General features: G+C 43.0%; 1 long non-coding RNA gene across 1 annotated transcript in view; it reads right to left on the reverse strand.

The window, feature by feature from the left end:
* LOC128079192 (uncharacterized) overlaps window positions 1-13,845 on the reverse strand; it is a 200,817-nt gene that overhangs the window by 170,047 nt on the left and 16,925 nt on the right. The window contains exon 2 of the long non-coding RNA XR_008206016.1: window positions 8,266-8,365. This is a non-coding gene — a long non-coding RNA (uncharacterized LOC128079192). The remainder of the gene's footprint in view (window positions 1-8,265; window positions 8,366-13,845) is intronic.

The raw sequence follows: 13,845 nt of genomic DNA on the forward strand, positions 1-13,845 counted from the left end.
ATTCAAGGGACAATTAGCTACAGAGGACAAGGAAGAACCAGATCTGCACCAAAATAACCCCCCAGACCAGCAAATCATCTTACCTTGTTCAAGGACGCTGGTTTAGAATGAAGACTTGTACAGTCCTCATACTCTGTCTCTAAAGAAGGGAGCTTGTGAAGTTAGGTTTCCCCAAGATAAAAATCTAGAGCTCAATTTAACTTCAAAACTAGTCATTCTTAATTTTATTTTTTCCCTTTTTGGTGTGAGAATATCCAAGCAACTGTACTTAAGTAAGAGAAATCCATTTCCCTTGGACACATTCCAGCACAGACTCAAAAATGAATATTCACACGTAAACGTGAAACACCATAACTAAATCTACAAATTAAAAATGAGCATTTAAATTAAATCTTTTTTATTCAAATAATTATTCTGGTATTGTCATAATAACAAGAACTGAAGAAATTTATCTCTATATAAATGTACGTATTTAATTTCCAAACCACAGGGCGTCTTTCTATTGCAGCTCTTCATTTCAGATTGGAGCTCTGCTCTGAAATAACTGAAGTTCCAACACAAGAAGCTCTTATTCCTGAACAGATTGGATTTGCCTTTCTCTGGGTAAGCAGCACGTACACCATTATTTTATTTTTCTGCTTTTCTGTCCAGAGGCACACAGTGCCATACTGCAGACCCTGGGATTCTGCCCTGCCACAGAGGGAGCCTTAGGCTAGTTCAATTAGCACACTGGTGAAAAAGTTCTCATTAATCATCATAAGGCAAAGTATGGGCTGCAGAACTTTGCACACAGCTCTCTCCCACCGCAGACACACTGCAGACCAGAAGCATCCACTGAGAAACACGGTATGTTGAGAATAAGTTTGGACTGTATCCACGTATGTCATTCTTGCACTAAGAGCTCCCTGCACAGACTCAAAGCTAAGCAGGTGGTCAGTGTTTTCCTGGTGAGGCGACTCACTCTTGTGTCAGCTTTTCCAGAAAAGACCAGAAAGCCTGAAAAGGCCCTCAGCTCTATCTTAGTAAACTGCCACCGTGTATGAAGACATATGCTGCATCACTTCCACAAAAAGGTAATTTCATTAAAGAGTTTATTGAAAGATAAATCGAAACGATCAAACGTTTTCCATTAGTTATACTCCATTGAACACATGTATTGGGTTTTATTTTCTGGAGATTATTTATTTAATTTAGTAAATTGATGGTTGGATCTTCATCACTATCCACAACGCACTATATTCCTTTACAATGAGCTCTCAGTAGGGAACTTACAGAAACCAACTCAGAGCCACGGGACTTCAGACTACCTTGATCCATCAGCCCAGCTCACTTCTCCACGTTACAAAGTTCTCTTCACCAGGCTTAGACAACAACACTCTATGGATTTTCTTTATTCTCTTGCACTGGGCAAAGGGTCACCCAAGCAAGACACTCCACTTGCTCCTCGTGACTTACTGGGAAGAGGAGGTTCTGCGATGCCAAAGGACGCAGGGACCAAAGCCCAGAGATGTGCACGGAGCACTATGAAGCACAACCAATGACTATTCTGACCACTCAGACACAGCAATTAACACCTTTTTCACTAAGTAGTGATATTTGTTTCATAGTACTGTGCATAAAGTAAAGCACCAGGCAGGCAGCTCACGAACAGAGCGACCTGGCAATTAGGAGCAGATTGCTGAGGAGAATCAGGGGGAAAAAAAGAAAAAAAAAAAGGGCAGCCCACCTTTATGATTAAAATCAAACCTCTGTCAATATTTGTGTCTACAGCACCTTAACTACAGGAACCATGACTGTGCAGAGAGCTGCAGTTTCATCATCTCAAAAAAGCCAGAGGACAAAACATGGCTGGTTAAGTACAGTGGAGGCAGAACATCAAATATCCCTCACTAATTTCCTTTGGTCAGTCCCTGGAACAAACCAGCAAGCTACAATATCCACATGCCACTTCCTCTCACCCAGGTTTCTCTGCAGACTTTCCCGACCACACCACACAGCCACCACATTATGTACATACATCTATTTAAGTCTATCTCCGGAAATAACAAACTACAACACAGCTGATCAGTTTGTTCCTCACAAACACCATAATTAGACTAAGACATACTTCCTGGTTTTGACAGATGAAGTACGTGGCATGTCTGAAATCAATGGCTACAAAACTGTCATGGTAACAGTTTGCCTGGGAGGAAAACAACGTTAATGGCTACCGACTGGAAATGATACAGGCCTGATTTGTATCTCAGCTGGAAACACTGAACAGGAAAAGCGAATGGATTTTTAACTAGAGTCTTCAATTGTGGGAAACTTTGACAACATACCGAAAGCTATTGCTACAAAGCAGCATCACAACTATAGTAAAAGAGAGAAACAGCTCCCCAGCCCCATAACACAGCGGATAACATCAAGAGTGCCATAGCTGTGATTCTACTTCGCAGAAATTTTCCGAGTAAATCCTTTCAAGAAATCTTGCCCACTGCATTCAGCACTTGCACAGGGAGCCACTGAGTACATGGGCTTGGAATGGAGACAGGAACTCTTCATTACTTCGAGATTATGAAAACAAAAGGGTCAACTCAGAAGCTTTCGGAATGATTAATAGAAACTTGCTAAGCTAGTTAGTCGTCTTGGAAACACTACTATCACTGTTGTTTCTCCTTCTCTAGATTGGACAAGACAGCACAAGAATTTCTCAGGTTTCATAATTAAATTTCCACTGGAAGCCAACGAGCCACAGGCCAGGAGCCCACGCCAACCAACACACAGACCTTGGCCCTGTGCTCAGGAGTGAAAGTGCAGCACAGCCACCCTGCTCTGCAAGGCACACTTGTGTACATCTCAGGGCACACACTGATGACTCTAAGGGAAATTATATATAGTTAGGAATTTTGAGGCAAGTCTTCCTTTGAACGTACTTCCTTCAAACACCAAGTCCCATCTCTCTGCTGAACAGATCTATCAACTGGTGTTCACAGCATCAGCCCCTCTTCCTATCAACTGCACAGTTCGTAAGTCAAAAGGCTGATCTGTTCAATGAAAATAAAGAAAGACAGCATAAGCAGGAGTAATTTGAAAGGAAAAAAATCCTCACCTACCAAAATAAAGGCAGCACTTCAGCTAACCACATGAAATATGAACGACAAAGGGCAAACCCATCCAACGGAAAGTTTTACATGCACAAGAGGTCATTCTGGAGAATATCTACTTGTCCTTATCTCCTAACTCACATAAGCTACTAGTTACAAATGTACCAAGAGCATTTTCATTATACTTAAAAGCAAGCCAGAATCAGATCTAAATCACCAAGCCTACAACAATGAAGCCTGCCATTCCGACTCACTTTTTTTCCAAGGACATTCACTCTGCTAAATATTAAATCAGTGGAATTGTAGGGTAAAGCCAGTTCACGACAAATAAGTGCTAAAGGCAGCGAGTTGAAAGCCTTTGCTCTGCTCCTGAAGCATTAGAAAAGTTGCTGCATGCCATTTCAAGTCTGTTCCCAGAGTCATGTTGTGATGTTGCCCACCACATCCTTTCAAACAACTGCTAAGCTTCCTAGTGTGCTTTCTGGCAGTATTCTTACTCAAACCTGCATTTCCTTCATTTTCTCAGCACTACGCTGTGCCTAGGTGGGAAGTCTTGTAAAACTTGCACAGGCACAAACACGTGGCTTTAGCACCTGAGGAACCTGCCTAGATTGAATTAAGCCTCAGGGACTTTCAGGAAAAACTCAGACTATTTGGTAATCAAATTCCCAAAGGTATTTTTAGAATTTTTAAGAACAGATTCATTCCTAGCTAAGGCTCAGCGGCTGCCTGGACACTGGCTGTTCATCTTAGCGTACCTCCAAGAGGCAGCTCTGCAAGCAGCAGCAAGCACCCTGGTGCCACATGCGACTAAGCTGGGGTGAGGTCCAGTGATTAGAAAAAACGCTCTTACTCCTCTCGAGGAGCAACTGCTCCCGGATCCGGTCCCTACGCACACGAGGAAGGGGCTCAGCGGTGCGAAGTGCGCTGCCCGGCACTGCCTGTAGGGCATGAGAGCACATCAGCGAGGACAGCCCGGCTCAGCCTTCGGAGAGAGAGCAGCCTGTTAATGCGTGCTGAAGGCTGCTAAGGGCCACCGACACCAGCCTTCTGCTTCAGACCTCTCGCCGAGCAGGGAGGGTCGTGCTCCCTCGCTCAGCACCCACAAGGCCTGGGATCACAGCGAGCGGAGCCGACACACAAACGAGCAGGCGATGAGTTTCACCACTGCTCTCACTGCAGGGGCCATCACTAGAGATTAAACGGCAAAGCTTCATTCCTAAAGGCTTGACAACAAAGTTTGAGTAAGAAAATACTGGGCAGTACTAAAGGAGCCTGGAAAAGAAGCATTTGACATCACAAAATGAGACAAAGGCACAGCCTCAACCTGAAAAGGCAGAGAATTTAGCAATCTGACAGAAAACTACAGACATTGCTTCCTCCTCTCGGTAGGAAAGGAGTATTCTTTTCAAATATGCCCTGGTTTTGCTGTTTAAGCCCTCAGATAACCATGTTCCTCTCCAAAGATGTGATGGTGGGTTTTCAAGATAGTTCTTGCTCAGACTAAGGCCAAGATGGGGGGGGAAAAAAAAAAAAAGAGAGAGAGAGAAATGATCAAAACAGGAGATAAACTCTTCAGATTAGATACAGATCAATCAAAAAAAGCATTTATACCAGAAAGCAGACATGCCAGTGGGAAAAGCAAACATGCAGCAGTCCCACAGGAAAACCCTCACACTGTTTCTGTTTGAAAGCACTGTGAGCCTGACTACTAAACGGTGTAGGTGAGAGCAAGGAATGAGCAGCCCATCACATCCTGTGGCTCTGGCCAGGCTGCACCTCCCTGCTGTGCATCTCCCCTGCCTGCATGGCAGCAGCAGAGAGCATCCCAGCAGCACAGACACAGACACCTCCTCAGTCTCATGCCCTACCACAGGCCACCTAATTATACCAGCATTATCATGAACTGGTTAGATTCCAAATGACTTTTCTTGAAAGCATCCCCTTTGACTCACTGTCTCCCTGTCATGATACCATATTGCCCTTCAGCTCCTATGAAAAGGCAGATAAAGTCATGCCATGTAACAAAAATGGCCTTACCATTTACAGCACACTCCTGTGTTAACAGCTTCTTACAGGTCTCATTCATTAAAATAAATTAGCATATAGAGTCCTTATTATGAGGCTCTTACGTCAGAACAAACAAAGAGAACTTTAGACAACATGAGTGGAGCTTCAGAGAATAAGCAACTCCACAGGGAAATCACACCTGAAGTCCAACAAGAGACCTACTGATTTTCTCAGTGCTCTCAGGCAGCAGCCACAGACAGCAATGGGCACAGACTGCATCGCTCACCATTCCAGCCTTCACGTCAGGTCACCCTGCAAAGCCTGCACGAAGCTGTTTATTGCTATGAAACCACTGGGACTCTTGTCAATTTGCAGGCAAGCTTCTGGCAAATCAAGTGCAGAAACAAGATAGGGACAAGAACAGAATCAGGAGAAGATTGGGGATGTGTAATGTCCTTCCACTCCGCTGCCAGGTAATAGACCTATTTGGGATTTATTAGCGGGACTATTACAGGACTGAGATGACTCGTTAACCAAAGATGCACAGGTCTGAGCCTCCTGTCTCTCCAAAATTCCTTTCCAAGACGTTCTATTTGCCCACTTGTTGAAAAGCAACACATTTCTCACTTTATTCCCTGCTAATGTTGGTATCCATGTTCCCTTTAAAGACTACAATCGGAAAGAAAGAAAAAGAATTGGAAAAACCTTCTGCTTGTATTCCAGCATTGGTCTTTCTGATTAAAAATGAAGGGCTCCTCCCCCACACCGATCCCAAGGAGCATTTTAACAGCAGTCTGACAAAGGCAGATAAATAATATGGAAGTATATTCTCCCTTCTGGGCTGGCTAGAGCATCGCGTTTTATCAAAGAGGTGATTAAGGGCATTTTGAAGGACTGCAAAAAATTATGTTGCTAGATTTTTACCCTTGCCTTTCAGATGGCTTTGTAGGAGTAGGCAACTACTCCTGTACTGCTGCCACTACATTTCTTCAGATACAAAAGCTGTTTGAAGGCAGCTTAGACAACACCTACACTATTTTAGCAGTATAACCTAAGACACGGAAGACATTTTGAAATGATCTCCGGCCTTTCTCATACCAGGGCAGCTATTTATGAAGAGACCCTGCAATTAAATCAGCCCAAGGAACTCCTCACTCTAAAGGCTTCAGAAAAGGAAGTAGCAATAAATAATACATTTTCTCCTTCCATGGTGCTGTTACAGATAAAGCATATTCTTCCAATGTGAAGGAACAGATGTTCCTAGAAGCATGTGATTCTCATGCAGATGATAAACCTCAAAAGGCAAAGAAATCTTCTGAAAAACATACCCAAAATAAAACCTGAAAGGAATCTGTATTACCTTGCAGAAACATTTGCTTTTAGGTACACAAAGCTTACAGGCTGCTTAGAAGAGATCCACACTTCGAGTGGTCTGTCAGTCAGCTTCTTACACACAAGAACATGACTTCATATCTGGGAGCAAACCATTTCCATTCGTGTTTTGACAAACTCTTCATGCCTTTAACCACAATAAAAAATAAGCATGGAAGTAACTGTAGCCATTTTTACTCTTTTAATTACTAATCTGTAGACAGAGGAACCAACTCACAGTTTACCAAAATAAAATTTAAAAAAAAAATCAATGTTTATTTCAATGGAGTCAGACCTAGACCTAGCTTAGACATTATACCTGGACAGCCGATCCCAAAATGAAGAGACAGAAAGATTGATACTTATCTTCAATTAGTTCCCCAAATGTCTCAAACAGTCTGTGGACAGAACGTTCTAACATACTATGCAAAGTTCCTACTTTAAGCCCTTTCTGCAGAAGAGACTGCAATCTTCACTGATACATCCATCACAGAGAGCCACTGGTGCTCAGGGCACACAGACGCGCCGTTAGCTGCTCTGGGACCCAGACAGACTTAGCTCAAGAACCTGAAAAATCCTAGGGAGAGTTTTCCTGTTTACAACCAGTTTGTCCAACTCCCTGTTATGTAGCAAGAATGGAAGGAACAAAACACGAATAGAAACATTGTCACTGGGGATTCCAAACACATCTACCCATGTCAGTGATTTGGAAGAGGATGAGCACAGCCAGTGGGAAAACCTAAGCCAGGAAGCCCCCTCTCCACATGTGTCATTTATAAATTGTGTTCCCACCAATGTGTAATTCTGCAGATTCTGTAGGGCCAGAGCGTGTGAGCACCTCCTCAGAATAGATCCCCACCTCCCAGTGATGGTGAATTAAGCTCTTGAAGACCATCTTCCATCATCAGTCTGGATGATAAATCCAGATCTGACCATTGCATTTAAGTGCTTCCCAGATAAGTAGCAATAGCAAGGACCTGCTGAGAGGCACCTCTGGCTTTTCTTTCTTTTGAGGATAAAAACTCTGTTGGAATGAAATCTTCCAAAACTTAGCACGAAATCCTGCCCCCAATGAGTCAATGGGATGCCACCAGCTGGCACTGGAGATCTGCCAGGATCTCATTTCCACCGCCTGACTGCAAGCACACCGAAAGCAGCGGGAGCCCTTCTGCTCATTCCAGTGCACACAGCCTGCAGTCTCTAACAATTTGCTTTGTATTAATTGACTTGTACAGGCATGTTTGAGTTCACCTCTGAGTGTTACACAATAAATTGCAGAAATCATCTTCTTTAAGCAGATTTATCCAAAGCTATTTAAATAATGTCCTCTGATTTTCTTTGTTACTGCAATCACCAGAAAAGAAGAGGGCCTAATAATACTGTATTTATAAACCATATTTGCTCTTCACTCCAAGAAAATCTGAATGTGAATAAGAATTCTTCAGTATATTTAGTGAAGCAAAATGAGTCCTTATTCTTTAATTTTCACCTAAATCATTAAGACATATTAAACCAATTTTATTTGTTGGAACAAATTACACAAAGGAGTTATTGTTTGGAATTTCCTTAGAGTTTGAATATCTGATGCAGTTTAAAGTATTTTTGTAACCTATATCGCTCTCTCGCTGTCTTCAGTGCAATCATTTTATAACCAAGACATCAAGTATTTGCTGACCAGGCAAGTGTAATGCATTAAAGTTTCAATGCAGAAAATATTTAAGGGAATAACTTCAGGCATATCATGAATGTTGCAGCACATACCTAGGAGTTGGCATAGATAAGAACATTAGTTTCTTACCTATTTCTTTATCAGATGGGATCTTGCTGCAGACATTGATAGATGTCTCAAGAACACTGATGCCCACTTCTTACTCCCAGTGCTGGTTTCTGAGTGAAAACTGAAAAAAATGTGAGATCATGGTTAGTCAAAAGCCTCACTAACAGGAAGAAAACGCAGAGTGTTTTAATTTCACTTTAATCAATTATACGATTAAAAATGCAAAGCAGATAGTCTCATCAATTCAGTAATGAATAGCAAAATGGATGATAAGAGAGCATAGACACCAGTCTATTTTTCTATTACTCCAGCTTCTCTTTTTAAAGCTGATAGGACAGACCAACTGATTAAAATCCCTTTAATTTCCTCTTCTTTTAATGTCAATTAAACTTTTCTGACATGAAGGGAACATAGGGAATGGCACAAAGCAACAATGCAATACTAATTACCTAGCATGGGAACAAGATGATAATGATTAACTGTGAATTTTTTTTATTATTACTCTCTGGAATAAAAGGGTTTTTGAATGAAGGAGGATTTTGACTGGCCTGCATGTTTGCTTTATTGATACTGACTGAAGGAGTCCTGCCCAGCCACACTGCAGGGATGCTGTCATGGTGCTGCTGCACGATCCTGGCTTCTCACAAATACTTTTCACCAAAAATTCTTTTTGGCTGGGTGTGCATTTGATCTGCACAATTGCTCCATAGCTAAGCAGAGCTCCATGCTCTGAGCAGCTCACAGCAACTTTTAATCCAAGGTCAGCAATTTGCTTTAATTATTGTAGATTTATTTCCTTTCCTTCATCAGACATACACTGAGCACGGTTCTCTGCTGTCCAGCCAGAACTGCTACGCTTTCCCTGCTTCTCACAAAGTTTAAACCTCCTGAACAACTCTGCGTAAATACAATTCAGCAAATGACCTCAGTTGTCCAAAGGGCGCATCATTAAAGCAAAGAAGAACCTTCCTAGGCTTCCCTCTCATTCTTTCCCCTGAAACAACTCTTAACAGAGGAAAGCATTTGAGCGGTTGTTATTCCAGGAGCTCTGCTTCTACGAAACTGCCAGACCCTACACCTCCCTCGAGAGAACCTCTGCTCCCACTGCACGAGGTGCACACCTGCAGCCCATGGGCAGCATCTCATGGCACCTTCCTGCTGCTGCAACAGCACGCCCACCTCACTGCTAGCAGGGCTCCCACCTGAGTGGCCACAGCAGAGGGGACCTGCAGGGAGCTAAATGCACCTCACAGCTCTATTGCCTCCCACCTGGGCCCATGCAGAGATCCCAGCACAGCCAAAGATGGGTGCTGTGAGAAGCAGCTTCTCCCTCGTGCTCTACGTAGAAGGCAGCAGGGCTCCCACAGAACAGCTCCATGCTTGGACAGACAGGAGAGGGTTTCCTCTCTTGGGAGTTTATTCAACCTAGGATGCACTTATTATTTCCTCAACAGGAAGCCCCTTTCCAGTTATCATCATTACAATGTATGTCTCTGTGGATACATAGCTTTCTTTATAATAATTCACCCATGAAAAGGCAAGAAAGGCAGCCAGTAGAAAAGCACTAAGCTCTCTTATTTTTGTTTCAATCTCAGTGAATAGGAATTCACTTTGTGTTTTAGGAGCCATTAGCAGCCTAAAGACTGTAACAGCCCTTAAAAAATTGGCCACTTAAATCTGAGTTGCAATGACTTTACTGGTAAGGCTGAGGAAAGTTGGCCCTGCATAAGTACAGGTCCCTTCACAGTTAATCATGCAGCGTGCCCAGCACAAAACCAAAAAGGCCCAAACCTGCCACCTGGCTCTTGGGGCAAGGCAATCGACCTGCCCAGCCCCTCACATTCCTCCCGCTGGCAGGGATCACTGCTGGAGACAGATGTTGTTCCAGACCTCCCATGGCAGCAAACGCACGTCCAGTTAACAGAGACAGCTAAGACAGCTGACTACCACAGAACCAAAGAACCAATCAGCCAATAAACCTGCTGGGAACAGAAAACCATTTGACCATGAGAATCCATGCCCCCAGGTGCTGGCTGCTTTTTAACATGCTGCCAGCACCATCCCTCTAACTCTATCCTTACTATAAACTCTAAATTTCTAGATGTGAGGGAGAAGATCCAGCTCTTTCTCAAGCCCCTATTAACTGAGTCCATCTTGTAATACATAAAATTACTCCCACTGCAGTTCTTCTAAGCAGATGCCAAGGACAGGCACTTTGAAGTAGGAACCCTGAGAAGAACTAAAGGAGTGAGATGCAAAATCACATTATTTTATGTGAAGCAATAATTTCACATACACTTCAATTTGGCACAAGCTAGGACAGCCAATCCTGCCCTCCCCCCTGGGTTCCAGCTGTTCATTTCCAGCCCCATTCCCATGCGTGCAGACAAGCAGCTGTGTGGCCCAGCAGGAAGCAGACTGGGGAACTTATCTGGATGAAAACAACAGAGTTCACTGAAGAGGACAGTTCTGGAATGGGAAAAAGCAACCATGGGCATAGGGAGGGTTGAACTGCTTCTCTTGGCAGTCACGTCTGCTTACACTGGCTCAAAGTGCATGTGAAACTACTCTTAGGATTTATTCAGGCAATTACTCGTATTGTTACAGAAATGTCAGCCCTTGGGAAAACTTCCCTCTTGTCCCCACTGTTCCCCACTGAGCAGTGTACCAGCTATCCATGGAGAACCTCTTGGAAAACGCAGGTCCTCGAGCAGCGCAGATCCTACGGTGCATTCAGGAGCAGAAAGCAGTGACAAAAAGGAAGAACAACATTTTAAAAATTATGGTCAGCACGAAACTCTGAGCTGAAGGAGACGGATGAGCTTTGTTTCTACATGTAGACATCGGGCCAGGGGTGCCAGATGCAGCTGGGTGGGCTGCAAAGCTCTGACTGTGGCACAAGCGCTAGAATTAATGTGGCGTTACAGCCTCTGCTCAGCCTGTTTGCAAATTCATACAGCTACACGCCTCCATCGGGTAAAGCAGAGGTCTGTGCAAATAAAAGATTGGCTTCAAACAAAAGCCTGAGCAGAGCTAATGAGGGCTTTGATCCTCTAATTGGATCCATGCAAACATGCTCCACCCAGGCTCAGAGGTCTGCCATACACAAAGCAGTTGGGCTTTCACCACAGGCAACCACCCCAGGAGCTTGGACTCCATCAAAGTGGCCATCAGGAAGCACTGCTGAGGAACAGCATTTCTCATCTTTATTGATATATTAAGGTTAGATTTTCAAAGTGGACAGAGCAGGCAGGAATCAAGAACACAGTTTCCCAACCCCAGGTAAGAAGGGAATCCACACAGAAGAGAACACAGAACTGAAGCAAGGAGGCTGGACAAGGAGGAAGGTGTTTCGCTGTTGTGTTGATTTCCCATAATATTTTATTTATCTATTTAGCTAAAGCAATATTAAATGTTATGGTTGCTAAACATGTCATCCAAACATCAAATTCAAATATTGCCAGAAGTCAGGGTTCAACAGCTTTCAGAGGATCCTATTTGGATGTGTCAAATTGAAACAACTTAGAAAGTAACTGTATTTGCACCTCTCTACCTTTGAACACAAGGAATAGCTTTCAAAAAAGAAATTCCAAGGCCGATTTCTGGGGCTGTATGTAAGTAAACCAAGCACAGAGCAGCAGTGGGGATAAATGCAAAGAAGATGTATGGGATAAGGAAAATGACTGAAGCACTGTGTTTAAATCTCAGGAGCACTGATGGTATCACACCTGTGAACGATTCTTTTGTTGTCCCTGCCTTTCTTCAGTGCTACCTCAGACGTGCCTACAGTGCTTCAGAAAGCAGAACGACACGTCCCAGCCAAGAAAAACATGCCAGTTTGTTACTTTAGAAAACTCAGAGCATTAGATTTACCTGCAAAGTGAACTGTTCAGCTCAGTGCAATTTATTTTTTAATTCGTTCTGAGGAAGAACTGTAACTGTTTGCTCATTTCAGTGCAGTAAGATTTTTATTGCTAAGAAGTTATTCTGTGAATACGCAAACATACCTGGACATTTTAGGTAGTACATTGTTACACTGTTCCCAGAGCAGTGAAGGAAGATAACTTAACACCTGGAAAACCTTATGTTCTGTTTTTGACAGATTTAAACCAGCGAGGACAACTCACGTTGTTTCTGATTTGTCTGACAATATTTGTGTATTGGGTTACATTTTGTATATTATATTGTATGCTGTCAGAGACCCAAAATACACCTCGGGAAAGGGAAAGAAAAATGTAATATCATATAAATAAAAACTGCAAATAAATAAGCGGAATGTGAAGACATCTGTCTGAAAAAAGAGACAAAAAAAGCCCACTTCTGCAAACCATGACTTTGTCTGCATTTAAACAAACTAACAAACAAACCTAACAGTAACATTAGCCCTGTCTCAAGGAGAGAGACTGCAGCTTACAGATTGATGTCCAGCTTTTGATTTTGCCACAGTTCCCTAGATTGGGAGATTAAATACCTATTTTGATGATCAGGACTGCAAGAAGAGTAGCAAAAAGACGCAGATTTTCTCTTCTAATCCTCAGACCCAAATCCCAGACAGCCAGTAATGATGACAAATGAACGCTTTGGAACGTCTGTATAGTAACAGCCATAAAATGAGTTAGCAGATCCATTCCAGTTTCTGGTTTAGAAAACTCCAGATCATCAAAGCCATCCACTGTTATTGACACTAATTGGCATCTTGCTCAGCAGAGAAGACTGAGATTGAAGAGGCCCCAGACAGAACAGTCCTCAGTCCTGAGCTCATTTTATTGCTTCAGAACTAAGCCAGCATCGCCAGCACCACTGCCAGATGCACCTTGCTCTGGATAATTGAAGAGAATATAATTTTTCAGCTCGATCCTCTTCAGAATCCCTCACTAGAGAAGGGAAGGGAAAGGAAATAGAGGAGAAAAAGAAGTTTTTGAAATCAAAGTCACGGTTAAGGGCTTGCTAAGAGCCCACTTTTCTGTGCTCAACAGAAATGTTTGCTTTTTTGCCTCTGTGATGGTTCTGCAGCAGCAATTAAGGATAAAGCAGTTCTGAGCTGCATCAACAGCACTGCTAAAAAAGTAAAAACAAAAGACTGGACAAACAGAATACCAGGCCAAAAAAAGAAAAACATATTCCTTTAAGCTCAGTTAGAAATCTGAAGAACGTGTTTTACCAAGGAGCAAAAATAAACTAGAAGAAACGTTCCATTTTAGGCACATCAAAAGCATTTTGTCAATGTAGGGGAAGCCAGAAGTGCTTTCCTGCAACGTGGCACAGGCTGTGGTTTACAGAGCACTATCTCCCAAACACAGCCTCTCACACAAGGCTGACACACTCAGACTGCTGCAAGATAAAGCCTCTTCTGCAAGACCCCAGCAGTCTAAATAAATTGGGTTAGGAGCTAAACTCTGGAATCCAGAGAGGTATCTAATGAGCTGCTGGCTCACCAAAGGGATGAACGGGGGAAAATGACAGAAACCAGTACAAACCAGCAATTAAAGGCCAAAACACCCCCCACCGAACTTTGAAACCATCTCTCCCTCGTGAAAAGATCCATTTCCCACAGACACCTTGTAACAGCCCTAATACAACTGGATATTATTGGCACCACAG

Source organism: Tympanuchus pallidicinctus, unplaced genomic scaffold (genome assembly GCF_026119805.1).
Source record: "Tympanuchus pallidicinctus isolate F22 unplaced genomic scaffold, pur_lepc_1.0 scaffold18, whole genome shotgun sequence".
Taxonomy (NCBI): domain Eukaryota; kingdom Metazoa; phylum Chordata; class Aves; order Galliformes; family Phasianidae; genus Tympanuchus; species Tympanuchus pallidicinctus.